The 16,268-nt window shown below is 41.7% G+C and overlaps 1 long non-coding RNA gene across 1 annotated transcript in view; it reads left to right on the top strand.

Moving 5' to 3' along the window:
- Positions 1 to 2,671: 2,671 nt before the first annotated feature.
- The window catches only part of LOC126053313 (uncharacterized), a 31,628-nt gene continuing 18,031 nt past the window's right edge, over positions 2,672 to 16,268 (top strand). The window contains exons 1-2 of the long non-coding RNA XR_007510329.1: positions 2,672 to 2,766; positions 4,525 to 4,580. This is a non-coding gene — a long non-coding RNA (uncharacterized LOC126053313). The remainder of the gene's footprint in view (positions 2,767 to 4,524; positions 4,581 to 16,268) is intronic.

Genomic DNA, 16,268 nt, shown 5'->3' with positions numbered 1-16,268 from the left:
GTTTATGCAAATTCTTCACATTTGGAAAGATGTTGTGGCTGTATGAACCAGGATATCAGTAACTGTCCAAGTTCCTTGATTTCTGATGCATGGAGTTAGCGGTTGCGTATCCAAAGAAGAAAACTGACTGGAAAATTGCTGTCCCAGAGGACAAGAGAGTTGCCATAGCACTCTGGAAAAGGGCCATGAGTACTACGAGTCAGTCCTAATAAAGCTACGGCCTAGAACCGTACTGGGGTAATTCTTTACGGTGATGCAAATGTTACTGACGGAGATTGAAGCCACCAAAGAAATAACAGCAAGAATACTTTACCTTTCTTCTAAAGAGGCCACAGATTTCTGTAATCCTGATTTATAAAGCCCTCGGTTCACGTGGTCTGTTATGGATCACAAAGGGCACTTAATAAATATGGATTGCTATGGGGCAGTGCTACTAAAATAATAAAGGGTCTCCAGTCTCTAAGAGTGGCTGCTTTCTGTTCCAAGAGAAGCACAAAAGGTCTGTGATGTTTCTCAGAAATTCACCTTGTAGTTGGGTATCCTGGGTGGTAACACTCTGTCTGAGCTCTCAGGCTGCCGTGCAGACAGATATTAGCCCTTCCTTTTTGCCAGCCCCTCCCAACCACATTTGTGAGATGAAACTGTAAAAACCCACATAAATCTGAAGCTGTTGTTTTAATACTTAACATTAAACCAGGCATTACAGAATATATTCACCTGTGCATCTTTTTTTGATAAGGATTCACACTGTTATAGAGACCAATGCGTTATTCTGGTAATTACAGACAAATGAGGTACCTGAGCATTTAATTTAGAGCAGATCCCTTCAGTAGCTTTTCCTGAACAAATTGAAGAACGATGTTGTGAGTATAACATGTAGAAAACTCAAACTAGCCTTCAAAGAAGTTGTATTTAGAAACTAACCAAGTAAACATTCTACCTCCTAAATATAAACTTCCCAACATACGCATCACTTAGAATAATACAAGCGCTGTAGTTTCTTAAAAACGCAATGCTAGGAGTTTGAAGGTAACAAGTAACGTGACGTTGCTACTGTGCGTAAACTGCAATTTTTATGCTAAAATTTTACGTGTGAAAACCAAGCAGGAGATTTTGGTTGCATGCCCTGGAATTTGCTGAAAGTGACAAAATCGGATCAGCTCTGAAATCAGTTACAGCTGTGAAAAAGAAAAGCTCTTAAGTACTTTCATGTGGCCTACCTCTGTTTACTGCACCAGTTTCAAACCCGTATTTTAACATGTTGGGAAATACATGCAAGTGCTAAATTGGTTTCTTTATCTTTCCTACGTGCCTGCTGAGCGAGCTCTTCAGGTGCCTGAGGATGCCTGTGAGGGTGAATGAATCATTCGATTCATCTGGATGAACCAAGATGCTGTTTTGCCTGGTTACTTTTGAAATTTGGGATGTTTTCCAATACTTGTAGCCGCTTGATAAATCTAGCTCCCTTGAAGCACTAAAAGGGATGGTCATGAATCTTAAGAACTGTTGTAGATGGCTGTGGGGAGGACAGCTACGGCAAGTGCCTTTTTTTTTTTTTTTTTTTTTAATACGCTTCAATACCGTTTTGCCGTTTGAACGCGCACAGAACGGACCCAGCTCCTATTCACTAAATGGCTGAAACCCCGTAAAACGGCAAAGTTACACCCTTTCCCCCCCCCCCCACCTCCCTTTTCCAAGCCCATTCCCAGAACCCCCCCGACTCGCCTCCCGCAACGAGCGCACCGCGGACCCTCCCGCCCCTCCTTCCCCATCTCCCATCGGCCGGGGACACCCCCCGGCTTCTCACCCCACGGAGCGGACACCCCCCACCCCGCTCTCTTCGCCAAGGTGGTGGTTGGGGGGGAGCGGGAGGAGAAGAAGGGAAGAGAACGGGACGGCCCCGGTCCGGCCCCTTCCCGCCGGCGAGAGGCGCTGCGGGGCGGCGGCGGAGGGCACGGCACGGTACGGCACGGCTCTGCCGGGGAGGGACGGGGGCCGGGGGTCGGGGGAGGGGGCTCCGTTGTCGGTGGTGAGTCACCCCCGGGTGGTTCCCAGCCCTCCCCGAGCGGAGCGGGAGCCCTGGGCTGCGGGGAGGGGAAGGGGCAGCGGCGAGGCTGGCTGCCGCAGGGCTGGTACCTGCGGGAGTCGGGACCAGCCTGTGCCCGTACCCCGGGTCCGGGAGGGGGGTGTAAGGGGGAGTAAAGGGATGTAGAGGGGTTTGAGGGGGGGTGTCTAAGCTCCCTGCCTGAGCCGGGAGCGGGACTTCACCTCCCGGCTCCACCGAGCTGCGGAGTTGCCATCAGCAGCCTCGGCGGGGATGCTGCTGCTTGTATGTCTTTTCCTTCTCCTGCCGAGGTTCCTGGTAAGTCCCTCTTTCTTAACAGCAACTGTTTGGGGGTTTTGCGGGTTTTTTTTTTGGTTTTGGGGTTTTTTTTTTCCTGTTGTTTTGGGGTTTATCCCCCCGAGAGAAGGACTAGGACGGAGCCCGCGGCGCGGTCCCGGTGGAGCGGGGGCTGAACCGGCCCGGCTCCCCCCGTGGGGAGAGCAGGGGCTTCTGGCACTAATAACCTGGCAGGAGGTATCCGCATGGTTGGGTGGGGTTTTATTTTTTTTTTAATTATTTTTTTTTTAATGCTTTTTACCATACGTGACCGTGAAAATGGAAGGTGGCGGATCTTGCCCGTCGGCGATGCCGTTCGCGGTTATCGGTCGGTGGAAGGGGTGATATGGAACGGGAGCTTGTTTGTCCTCTTCGTCACTGAGCAGGTGAGTGGCTCTGTGGCCCTCGGGTGAAGATCTGCTCTCAGTTGCGTGCTACCTGAAATTTTCTTCCAGGTTTTGTGCTTTGAAAAATATAGTCTACTTACTACACTTACATTTTATGATATGACTGTACGAAGAAAGGAGTAAATGATGGAGACTGAAAACCACTTACGTAAAGTAGCTTGATTTACTTTGTAGTTACTGCGTGCAGGTAGCCAGTACACCTTTCAGCATACCCAGCGTGGAGTCATCCTACAAGGAACAGTGAGTTAGGGGATTCTGCGTCCCAGAGTTAGTGATTTTTGGAAAAAACTTGGCACAGGTCGATGAGCAGTCAGCCGGGGAGTAGCCCTTTAATGTGAGAAGATAGAGGAGCAGGTGGGAAAATTCTGTGAGGTGCACAGGTGTTACTGTTTTGCTGTACGCACTTCAGGTGAGAGATTTGTGTGCAAGGTGCAGCCCGCTGCAGTATATAAAATGTTTAAAAGCCCCCTTGCTGTAAAGCTACTCGGAGCATACGTTGTCTTGAGTGGATCCAAAAGAAAGAAAAAAGTGATTGGATCGCTGCCTAGAAATGTCAAGGTGAAGTATGGGCCCTTTACTGAGGAGAGAAAAGGTTTAACAACATCCAGTGTTGGAAATTTGAAGTTGGACATCCTGCAGCTAGACACAGGGTGCAGTTTTTTAAAATAACAGCACTCGTTAGACTAATAAGTTCTTAAAGTTTTTCCTCATTAAAAAAACTTTAAACCAAGGCTGTTTTTTTCTAGAGGCAGGTCTGTTTTTAACAGGACTTAGTATGGGGAAATCTTCTGGGCTATCTGTAGGGGAGGCTGGAACAGGTGATCCTAATGTACTCATTACCTCTATTAGGCATATAATCAGGAAAGCTGTGTCATCTCTGGGAGCATATTCTATATACGCTCTCTTTTCTTCGCTTCCCCTTTCAAGCTTTTTGATGTAAAAGGGCTTGATAATATCAGTGGCTAGCCTTTGGCTACGTGCTTTTCTGTGTATTGCTGATATAAATTATTCCCCAAATGCAATTACAGGGGTCTCTGCACTTCTGTTTTGCATCTAAGCGATTATAGTGAAGATCTGGAAGGTGAGAGCTGCGATGAGAGTTGCCGTTGATCTGAGTAAGGTTTGAGGAATGTGGTTTGTAAGGCTGGAGGTGTGGGTATGATTTCCAGACAGTATCAGCATATTTAAACATTTGAAGTGATTTTAATGTGTTAATGTTTCTAAGCTGTCTTCAGCACTATGTTTACCCTTAGAAATACTTACTAGAATGTTTTGACTTTTAGAGATTTCATGGTAGTTGAAATCTTACATTCTTTGGGGATGGAGAAATGCTTATTTAACCAAAATTCCATGTGAATTTGGGGTTGTAGCTGTATTTTTTAGAGTGGAAAACCAGTAGGTATGAAGGATCTTGCTAAACAATTTTCAGGGTGATGTTGCAGTCATCTAGTCGTTTGCCTATCTACAAAACATGTTCTTATTACATAACGTGCTCTCCTCTAAATCTCCTTATCAAAAGAGATGAATTTCATAGCTGATGATTAACTGCAGTCTATTAGTAAGACATTTGGTCTTGCGGGGTGGGAGGGAGGAAGGGAATCCATTTGATAGAGCGACGGCTGAAGGCAGCTGCAGTGCAGGATTGCTCAGTGACCGAGCCCTTTGTTTCCCAGTTCTTTATTGCTATTGCCTTGCCTACATTTACTCTGCCTTCTAATCAAACTTCCTTCGTGCCAGGGATGAGCGTGCTGCTGTGCTGTCCCAGAGCCTGGAAACTTAGGAAAGCAAAATAGGTAAGAACAGCTGGAAGAATAGATCTTGAAGAACAGTGTGGGTTTGACTCCAAGGGCAGTAGGTAGGAGGTGGATTTGTGGTAGGCACAAGAAGCTGATATTGCATATTTCTGTTGGGATCTTTAGAGCAGTTTTTCCCTCATCTAGTTACATAGAAGGACCATGTAAACAAATACAGACAATGTATACCAAGGAACATAACGTATACATAGAATATATGCCAGTGAAGCCTTCTGCCTTCTTCCTGTTCCAAACAGCCTGGCTCTGCTGTAAAAAAAGGTCTTTTTAAGCTTCTGTCTTAGTCTGTCCTGGGTGTGACCGAGTGGCCCTGTTCTGTGCGGCTTTCCATATGCTGAGGCACAGCTTCAGAGCAGAATCAATTGCTCAGGAACTGAATTTGTCCATTTTTTTTTTTTTTAATCTTTACCTCAGCCTGCACTGATATTTCTTCATAATGCAATTACTCTGATCTGTACCTTTTTATTTTCACTGTAACTTTTCCCTGGGTATGCTTTTTGTATTGCTTAGAAACATAAATGGGTATCAGAAATAAAATTCCATTGTGGTTTGTACCATATTCCACAAATGAGTATTCAAAGGTGTCTCCTTAAATGAGCACTTAATTTATTTATTTATTTTGAAGAGAGTTGTTCTGCATCTTCACTTCAATGCATCTCTGGAATATTTACATTATCTTGGGCACCCCTCACTGTTGACATAAATTCTCTTTTCAGTTGCTCTGTCTTGGTTCCAGATGAAATTGTCACAGCTTTTTTTGTGAGAGATTACCTTTCACCATAGCCATTTCACGTGAGGAAGACCATGCTTTGAGAAATGATTGCGTTCTATATCGGGATAACTTGTGGTCTGAATGCAGCTGAACTTATTAGTGTCTCTCCCCTGGGACAGGTGTAACTTTTGGGTTAGACTAATATCTTTCACCTGTACAGCCTTGCAAAGCATGGAAGTAGCAGTGTATTGGCAGGTAGGGGGAAAACATGAATGTCTCAAAGTTTTTATGGGATGTATTACAGGGATGGGGACAATGCAGGGATTGTATACAGCACCAATGCGTTTCCGGGGGTTGAACAGGAGAGTGGAGCTTGAAAGAAATGGGGTTTTATATGTATGGTACAGAACTTGCAGGGTATTATCTGAATACCATGGAAGCAAATGTTCATGACCACGGGAACGTTGTTTCCAAGGATTCTGCTATTAGACAGATTTCTGGGAGAAAGCACCGTTTGCAAGCAAGCCATTTGTCATTTGGTGATGGTATTTTTCATTTGCAGTTACTACGTGGCACAGTTGATGGCTTTTTAAACAGTTGTATATGAGTTGAATCTGAGCCTGTCCCCTTACTTCTGGGGGCACTGCAGAACTGTAGAAAAGGTCAGACTTGGGAAGAGATGTACTTAATATTGCTTCTAAAACGTCATTCCTTTTCCTGAATCTTTGCACAAAATCCCTAGTGCCTGATGGGTTGGGTAAAAGAAAAATGGAGGAAATAAGGAACTAAATTCCCATTCTTGCAATATTAAACCTGCTTAAGATAATAAATAGGCTAATGATGTCAAGGATGCCAGGCCCTTATACACATGTGTGACTTCGGAAAGCTAAGAGAAGTGTAAGTCATGCATTTGGTTAAATAAAGATCTGGTGTAGCGATTACCATCCATTCACTGTAGGCATTACTGCAGCAATAGTACTAACTGAATTACGGAGTGCGTTAACGTGGACAGGTGAGAACATGAGATTTGTATCGGGAACGGGGAATCTTCATCTTGTGTAAAGTAATCCAGAAGACTGGAATATGATGAAAGCGAGTATTCTTGAAACCCGTAGGTTCAAAACATATTCGGGTTTTACATTGGTGATTAATAGTAAAAAATTGCAACATGGCTGCCTGCAGTGATACGTTGCATTGCAGAAGGCACTGTTTCTCACAGCTTTTTCTATACTAGCTGCTGTTTCTGTAACATTTTTCACAGTTGCTAACTATTAAAACAGCTTCTTGGACTTCTGTCATGCTCTGGAGTTAAAGTACAAGTACGTACTTCTCTCCAGGAGTATTTCTACCCCTTTGGTCTATAGATGTATTTTAAGTAGACTAAAATGATATAGTAGTGAAAAGGTCTATTAACTGTTGGCCTCTGTGTCTAGATTAGAGCCCTCTCCATTAGTATTACCAGTGTTAAATTTTAGAGGGGAAAAAATAACAAAGCTGTAGCTAAGTTTTCAGTGGGACTGTTGTTTTTAACCCTGTCTAGTTTTCAAACCCTTGCTGTCAGAACAACATGGACGCGTGGGATACAGTCAGCAGAAAAAAAATTGTTAATGCACTGGAGAATAATGATTTATTAGGTAAGACAGAAGACTGATAAGGGAGAAGGCTATACCACCTGCTTGGTATTTTCTGTTTCTGCTGTGAAATGATTATGGCAGCAAAGAAGGGTGGAGAAGTATGAGTAACCTTTGCAAATACAAGTGTCATCTGGCTGGTGCTGGGGTGAGTAAGGAGTGCCCTCAACGATAGGGTATGAGGAATTCTGCGTGCCATGGTGCTGCTGGCGTATTTGTAAACCCTGTGCTTTCATTAATATACATTTGCCTGGCTTTGGCTTTTCTAAGTGCAGAACCTGAACGGAGGCTGTTTAGGCAAATTTAACTGCGCATTCTCCCAGTATTTGGGCTGTCAGCATTTCATATGAGAAATAATATTCCTTTGGGTTTCCTGTTTTTCCCGAATGTCTTTAGGTAGGGGTTTGTTTTGGTTATGATTGTGAGAATCTTTAAGGGAATCATTTAAACAGTACCATCCATGATAAGGTACAAGTCCCTTTTGATCAAACCTTTTCTCAAGTTTTGTTTCTGGTTCTTTTTTTAATGAGAAAATCTCTGATTTAGCAGGAATTTCCAGTTTGCACTGAAACCACTTTGAACCACGACCTTGCTGACGACATTTCATTTCTATTGTGGAAGGGAGCAGAAACATGTCAAAATGATATGTGGGACATGAGTTTTGAAAGTGCACCTTCTCAATTAAGTGTTTAAATAATGTGATATTGTTTATGATATTGTTTATATCTGAATTGCAATTATGAGCTCACTTCTGATTAATTTTGTGCAAATGTTTTAATGGTAGTTTGCCACACCATGTTTCCAAATATGAAAAGACTGTGTTTGGAAGTAAAAGCAAGTAAGCATTCAGCTCTAGACTTGATGGAAGACATGAACCGTTGATACCTGCAAAAGCCTCCTCACTAATTTAGTGAGGGTAATGCTGATGATTGCTACAGGTGTTTCTACTGTTACTTTTCAGAGTAAAGTTGGGTTTTGAGGAAAACAAGGGAAAAGAAACGTTGTGAAAGATTTGTGTTTGTTGTCCATGTCCTTCAGCTTCCCATGAGATTGTAGATGGTGTTGATTGACAGTCTACCATCACTGTTGTAGATGGTCATCTGCAGTGGCCTGGATAATGCCTGACCGTTGTCCAGGCATAATCCTGGACAGAATCCTGCTTCTGCTTGGAACGGTGTTCAGTAGCGGTGTGTCTCTTGTGTGAGGAAACTCGGTTACAATCTACCTCCCTGCATGAATCAGGGATGCGCAACGTCCAGTAGTAAAACTTGTACATCAGTCACAACGTACTGTTTTTTAAGTCCGTCGCTTTTCAGAACAGAGTTAAGCCTTGGGCATGTTTAGAAATACTCTACATACTTGGTGTTTTTATGCTTAAGAGTAAGACCTCAGCTTCAAAGATAGTGCTGTAGAATCATTTTCCAAACAGTTTGCCACCTTCTGAGGATTGTTCTTTCTCTCCCAGACTCAAGATTGAAGGACTTGCTCCTGGGTAAAAGCAAAAAAAAAAAAAAAAAAAGAGCTGTGGGCTTTATTTTCTCTTGTTTTAGAAGCCTTTGCCTTCTACTGCTTTACTGAAATGACCTGGCTGAAAGTTCTCTTTCTGAACAAGTTCAGTCTGTCTTCTGGCCTGTTCCCGTGCCTGCTTCCATCATGAAGATTCTGGCTTTCATTCATTGAACCTCTGCACCCGTTCACATGTTGGCTTCTGATGAGATTGATCTGAGTCAGTGTTGTTACTCGAGATAGATTAATTTCATTAACTTTATTTTAAATGTACTGCGGATCAATTCAGAGACTTGCTATGTCTGTAGCACGCCACCTTAAAATGTATGGCAATATCAAAAATGATGTTTTATTAGCCTGACCTCCCTTTAATTGAAAAAGTAATGTTAGAAAAGCAATAACTGTTTCTTAACCTTAAATCTGGGCAACATCATATTTAATTTGATACTGAAAACATAGCCATGAGACGACAAAGCATGGATTGCAAATTTGTTTGGGGTGTGTTTGTGTTAATTTGTATCGCTAGCACACAAAAGCTGATCTCAAATTTGAAAACCCCATGAATGAATAAAAAAAGGAGAGAATGTTAATTGCACAAGCTGTTTATGGTGGAATAGTTTAAGTACTGTGCGTAGTACATGGGTTTTTTTGATTGCCCTATACTTAAGAGCTAGAAGTAAAGTTTTGTTTGACACTCTTGTCTTTTGACTTGATACAGTCCTGCTGATTTTGCTTGGAAGTAGATTGCACCTGATGTATAAACTTGCACTTTTTTGAAACTGCCTTTATTTTATACATTCTCAAAAACGCCCTTTTTGACCTTCTGGCTCTTCTTAATGGTGAGGGAATGAGACCAGGTTGAAGTTTTTCACCGTGACATTTGAGGAGCAGAGGAATGGCAAGAGGGACAGAATAACATATCACCACGTGGCAGCCTCACGTAGCTGGGGATGTGACTTTCTTTTTGTCATTTGAATTCCCTGCTAAAAAACCCAAAACCACAAAAAACCAAACGTAACAAGGCAGGGATCACTAAATGGAGCCGTGCTGCTTATCTTGCTGTCGTCACTGGTTTTACAGTGGAGATACTTCTCACGTAAGTGCAAGCTGAAGCCAGAGGAAAAATGACAGAGTGGTTTTTCTCTTTTGGCTTCAGAGTGCTCTGTCCCTCCTGTCGTCTCATTGCATCAGGTGGAGCCGCAGTGATGGTGGGCAGAGAACACGCTGCGGTCTACTGCATGCTCCCAGGTGGATGAATCTCACCACTTCGACTTCAGAGGGAGCAGAGCACAAGCATGAAATGAGTCAAGACAATAAAAGACACTCAGAAGTTCAACATGAAGAGTTCAACTGTAGTCTGTATAGTATGAAAGCTGTAGCTTTATACAAGAAGAATGAATATGTATGTGTTCATATACATAGAAAACTCTCAAGTTGATTCACAAACAGAATTTTTAGTTAGATAACTGTGTGAATGCCTTCAGACAGTTAAGCTTGAGGACAGCAATGAAGTGATGCTCAGTTATAGGTGCATAAATTATGTGGGAGAAGGCTGAAAGCTTTCTTTTCCTTACTGCAAATATTCTTGAGCCTTGCTGTCAATGTAAGGTCCCCCATTGTTATCTTTCCACTTATTTTCTTTTTTGTTTTGGGGAGAAAAATCAAGAGACCTGTAAATCATAAAGGATAATATACACAGCAAGATATTCTTCTTTCAGTATCGTAAGCAGATATTTGAACAACATTTTGGGAAGGAAAGCACTACAAATACATATATGACATCTTAAAAGTGTGTTATGTTTGGGTTCCTGGGGATAAATAATTCTGGCATCCTTTTATGGGATCAGGAGGTGTTTTCTTTTACTGTAATGCTAACACGCATACCTAAATAGCAGTTTTTAGGCAAAAGAGTAGCAGCAGAAGGATTATGCAATATCATGTCTCAAGGGGCAGGAGGGAATAAACAGGAGGCCAGTGACAATTAACAGTCTGTGTTTTGTGGTTTAGAAAAAGCTTCTTTTTGCCTCCCAGTGGGTTTCTCTGTTTAGTTTTGAAGGTCCTACTATACCTAAGTAGTTTGTGGTTCGTTTTAAAAGCTACATAGCTTAGACAGAAGCTTGCTCTTTTGAAAGAATATCTTAAAATAATGGTGGAAAATACCTCTAATGTTAAAGTGTACTCCCTGTGGTATGATACTGTTTGTTTACTGGTGAGTATGGGTAGTGCAAAAAGAAAATGGGCTGAGTGCATGGCTCCCTAAAGGTAAGGAGAATCTTTTAGTTAGAGTCGGCTTTCAAGCAAATGTTTCTGTATTAGGCAGATGCCACTTTTGTATTACAAAATTTCTGCAACCTTAAATTAAGGGACCATAACCATATTCCCTACATTGACTATTAATACATTACAACCTTTCTGTTATTATTTAAGGAATCCCACAGTGTTAACCCACCTGATTTATTATTGCTGCACCTCTGGTTAATACCTGCTGGAGTTTGAGGATGTTGATTCATAAATACACAGCATAATTTTTTGCTTTCTGCCTGTGGGTTTTGTTGCACCGCAGTAGTATGACCTTCAGTAGTAGAGGCTGACTTCTCCAACTGTGTTTTGAAACCCTATCATATACAGAAATGTAAATGGAAGATCAGCATGAGACAACGTATTGAAACAGTTGAGCAGTAATGGTCATGACAGTATTGTAACGAAATGCTACGTGGTACTTGATGTCCAGGATTCTCTAGAAATAAACAGAAATTTTACCAATTATGCTTTTTGGTGGACTTTGGCTGAAAAGGCATCCAGTGATTCTAGCAGAGGAAGAGTATGCTTTAAAGTGGTCAGGGACTGTGCTGGTTTATTGCAACTCCCTGGCTACCTGAGACTTCCACCCCCCAACAGTTGTAACAAAATGTTGTATTAAAACGTTGAGTTTGAGGAAAACTAGGAATGGAGCTGAACCAAACTGAACCCAAGTGAACAATCTAATGACAATTCTTATTCCTTCAAGAGCCGTATCAGTTTATATTACCAGAGGAGCTGGATCCCTGTGTTTAAAGCAGTTTAAACTGGGCTCTTTGTTCTCATGAAGAATTCTGCCTGGAGTCCTTCCAGACACAGATTCAAATGGTTAATTCCCTCACACACAAGGACACTTACTCATATATGCACACCCCTGCACATCTGGAAATGTCCTGGAGGCTGGTAGCTCTGAGTCTTCTATGAAAACTCAAATTATGTGAAATTGAGATACGTGCATGTTCAAGGGGGCGGATTTTGATGACAAGCTTGAAAATCAAAGTAGGCTTTCCGAAGTTTGTGGTAGTTCTGGGTTGGAACAAAATCTATCCTGAAACCCATTAAAAATGGGTATTATTCTAGGGTGGGTTTGAACAGAATGATTGTTTCAGTCACGATGACTGCAACCCAAAGAAAATAATTACTTCACACTCTAGAAAAAACATGATTTTTCACAGCTCTAATTATTTCATCTTTAGAATCCCTTTTCCAACTCCCAGTACAACAGTTCTTCACTCTTATATTCCAGTAGAGCACTAAGGACAAAGTGACTACCAAAATACTGTTACACCTTCCCCACACTAAAAGGCTGCAAGTATGTATGTGTCTGGTGACTTCGGGGGCTGGGGTGGGGGGGAAGCTGTGACCAAAAAAAAAAAAAAAGGCGACAAGTTACCCGCTCACTGAAGGAGAGCAGTCAGCCAAGCTGGAAACAGCATAATAGTATTTAAGGCTTACAACCATTAACCATGTTACTTTGGAATGACATTTCATGACCTGTGCTAGTGCAGTTTTCCATGTTCTCTGGGAGCAAAGCATAAAAGCAGTCACGTTAGGTCAGAAAAAAAGATCTAGAGAGGTTGGCGTTTCTGACTACAAAAGAACAGAAGGAATGGGGCAAATACTGAATACCTTCATTTTCCTCCACACAATTCTCCATAACTCCTTAACTAAGTGGAATCAATGGCCCTGTGCTTCCTCAATAAAGTTTGTATCTGGACTAGTGCAATTAATAGACCTGATGGAAGTCTACAAATCAAAGCAAGCTTTCTAAATTTCGTGAAACATCCTGAATGGAGTTGTTTCTATATTGATACTCCAGGGTATTAGTCTTAGCTTTCAGTGCCTTGCTCTCTCAGCCTACCCATTTAATTAACTTTTAAACTATTTATAGTTCAGACAAGAAAGTCATCAAATGAATTATTTGTTTTGGTGTGTAGCGTTCCTTCTTTTTGCTAAGCAAATAGTGTCAGCTGCCCCAGAAACTTGAATTTCATTGCTTAAGGGATGAGACAGATGTTTATGGAAAAGTCTTGAAAGACCCTCCCTCCTGATAAGGATGAGAACAGATGGAATTGGTTGATTAAGATGTATTACAAATGGCATAACCAGCAATTCTTACAAATCAGGTTGTCTAGTATGTCTTGCACACAGGGTGTTTTTCATTTTGTGTGGGGTTGGGTTTTGGTTTGGTTTGAGTTTTTTTTGGTTTTTTTGGTTTTTTTTTTGGTTTTTTTTTGTTGTTTTTAATTTTCCTTCTCATTCCCCTAAAATCAGCGAAAATTTGACCCTTGGACAATTTCTGTCTGCATGTATTTGGTAGCTCTAGCAAGTCTTTATCAAATTTGTATGAGCTATGCCTTCTTCCGGAAGCCTAAAATGTGGTTTTAAGCAGATTAATTTTAACAGCGTCTGTAGAAAGATATTACCTGATAGAAAATTCTCCCTATCCTGTTTATGTTTGAAGTCCCTGTTCTTCAACTTGTATATGAATTTGTGAAAATGGACCTACGACAAAGAGCAATGTGGTGGGGTTTTTTTCCTTGCCTTTTTTAAGAAATTTTAGTTAAAATATGTCCCCAAACCTCAACATAAGTACCATGGAAAACTTCATCTCTGATGGGTATATTCACAAAATTGTTAGGAAAATGACCTTTTATAATGGGAAAAAAAAAAAAGTTGGAGAGGCTTCCTGGCCCACCTATGTTATGTGTAAACCAAGAAGGAAGGGACCCGATTTGCCACAGAAAATAAATGGAGGACTTTAGCAATTTGTCATAATGTGTGCATTTTGGTGAAATGTCTGGTATACCCGTAATATCAGTGAGCCTCATGATCCTTGATGTATTTTTCCTTGAGATAACCTCTTGAGGCAAGAGAAGGGGTTCTCCCTGTGTAGGCTGGGAGCTGAAGTAAAGAGAAGCCAAGAGATTTGCTGCGGTTTACATGTGGTGGAAGTGGTTTCTTCTTAGTAGCAGTCTGCCTGTTCCTTTCGGAGGATTGTCACTTTTCATATTTTTACATGGCGATAGAGATTCTCATGAGCAGTGGTGAACTGATTATTTACATGACAATGTATTACAGAACAAAAGCGTTTAAGAAACTTCTCAAGAATTTTGTGGTTTTATAATAATTTACATGGAAATTACTTGTACAGATGGAACTTTTATTTTAGAAGTTTCTATAATAAATTACTGAGGGGGGACAATCTGATTGAAGAGTTACAGCCAAATAATTTTAAACCTGTATTACCTTTAAATGCCTTTAAATGAGTTGTCATAAGCTTTGCCTGCTACTACAGGAGAAGAGAATATTTGAAAAGCTGATGAAAATTTCAGAGTGCTCAATACAAGCAAGATGTCAGAGAAGGTAAATTGATGGATGGATTTTGAGAATAGTTTCATGTAATACTATACGTAAACACCTATAAGATGAGTATTATGTATTCCCCAGGGTTCTGGTGAACTTGACAGTTTGACTCCCACTTACTCAATTCTGCGTCACCATGGAAAATGAGTAATCTGAGTAATCTGTGTCTAGCAATTAAGTGGTCACTTAATCCTGATTTCTCATCTATTTCTCCAGGCTGGAGGGTATGTTCCAGTGTCTAAAGGCATTCAGATACTTCTGTTGCCTTTGTCTTCGCAATAGGTCATGAGTAATCTTCTTGTCAGGTGGTTTGTAACAGCAGTAAGGTCTGCGCTCAATACAGCTAGCATCAGTGGATTCATTTATTAAACCAATTTTGGTCCACACCTAGAGACCTGGAAATCTAACCGTGGCTCTCCTTTTGCCTTCGTGGGTAGGACTTCCCTGTTTGCAAACATATGCACTGTGTATAAACGATTCAGCTTTTTTTTAATTTATTTTTTTTTTATTTAAACACAATATTTTTCCATGTCCTGGCTTACTCCCTTCACAAACAGTGAGGAGAACATCCCACAGGTGAGATCATCTCCCATCCAGCTCCTCAGTGATTAGCCAGAGGCAGCCTTGCCTTGATCTGCCTACAATCCCAGGGAGATGCTAGTCCAGCCCGCCGACGCAAATCACATTTTGCTCACACGCGGGCAAGGCGTCCTTGGCTCAGGCCATCTCCAAACCTCTGCTTTCCCTTCTGATGTGCGGGTTTGTGTCTGTTGTCGTGTCCGGGAACACGTTCCTCTGCCTTGAGCCGTGGGATGGATGTTTCCTGTGCGCATCAGGTCGTTTGGAAGGATTGGGTCTGCACAAGGAAACTACACCTGGGGATTGGGCTTCCTACCCAGTTACGGCCAGGAGAGATGCCAAGTTGTGGTGCAACACAAAAGATTTTATCTTCCCCTATTATCTCATCTGCCAAGTGTGTGATGAGCTGACCAGCTACGTTTTGTTCACTCAAGTTCACAAATTGGGGGAAAGCGCTTGCGTTGCTGTGAAGCAGACAGGCCAATAAGGGAGCCTAAGGTGGGAATTGAATGAATCTTATGGATGAGAGCTGACAGGTCTGCAGCTCTGGTGGTAAAATCCCTTCCAAAAAGGTTGCTGCTGTTGAGAAATGAGGTTATCGCTATAAAGAAGTAACTGGATTCCTTTTTGTGGGAATTCGTGTTGCACCTGCATTCAAGCTGTATGCAGAAAATGTGATTTTTCAGATGACACTGGAACGATTGTGAGGGAGTAAGCCTCGCACAAGAGGCGTAAATGTGGCTTGGCTTTTCATGAACATGATAAAGCGCATCTTGGGATAGCTTTTTGTACCGATGCATGTGAAACTAAAAAATTTATTCCCTAAGTTTTTCCGTAGTCCCCATAACCCATTGCATTAGTGGGACATTCGAATCCTGTTGGAGCATGAAAAAAGAAAAAAAATATATCACTACCGCTTTGTATGCACGCTAGTCCTGTAAGTTTGTTTATTTTGCAGCTGGTTGAACTTCAGTATCTTCATGCATTCAGTCTTTTGGTGTACTGCTAGCAACATTGAACTATATAGCAGAGAGACCATCCACTCGTTTTCCACAGATTAGCGATCATTACTGTAGTATAATTAAACTTTTAAGTGTATCTGTTTATTAGTTTACTGAATCTTCTGGGTAACATAGCCAAAATAATTCAAAGTTATTTTATCGTGTCTTGGTCATAAAATTCTATGATCAAAGATTGATCCTTTTCATAGGAAAGTACATTTCAGCCTGCACCCCTTTTCTCTTCCCCTTGCTATGCACCAAAGAAAGTGCCCAAGCTCTAATTTAATTAAAGGAAAGCTTAAACTTTTGTTGTTGTTGTTTAATGGAGTGCTGTTCCCTGCTTGAACACCACATGTTTCCTTATGGCAGGAAACCTTACTGAGGGTGTTATATGCAAACCGCTCTGCATCCTGTGCTCTCTCTGCGACGGTTTGAATTCATACTGTGTTTGACCTATGGACTGACACAACTGCACTGCGGAGTTGTGCCATCAAACAGGCTGCTAAACAATACTGAATTCAATTAAAAAGTTCTTCCATCTGCCATTCTGTATTGTTTTGAAATGGACCCTGCTTCC

Source organism: Accipiter gentilis, chromosome 32, assembly GCF_929443795.1.
Source record: "Accipiter gentilis chromosome 32, bAccGen1.1, whole genome shotgun sequence".
In the NCBI taxonomy this organism is placed as follows: Eukaryota; Metazoa; Chordata; class Aves; order Accipitriformes; family Accipitridae; genus Astur; species Astur gentilis.
This window is presented reverse-complemented; position numbering and strand designations above follow the sequence as displayed.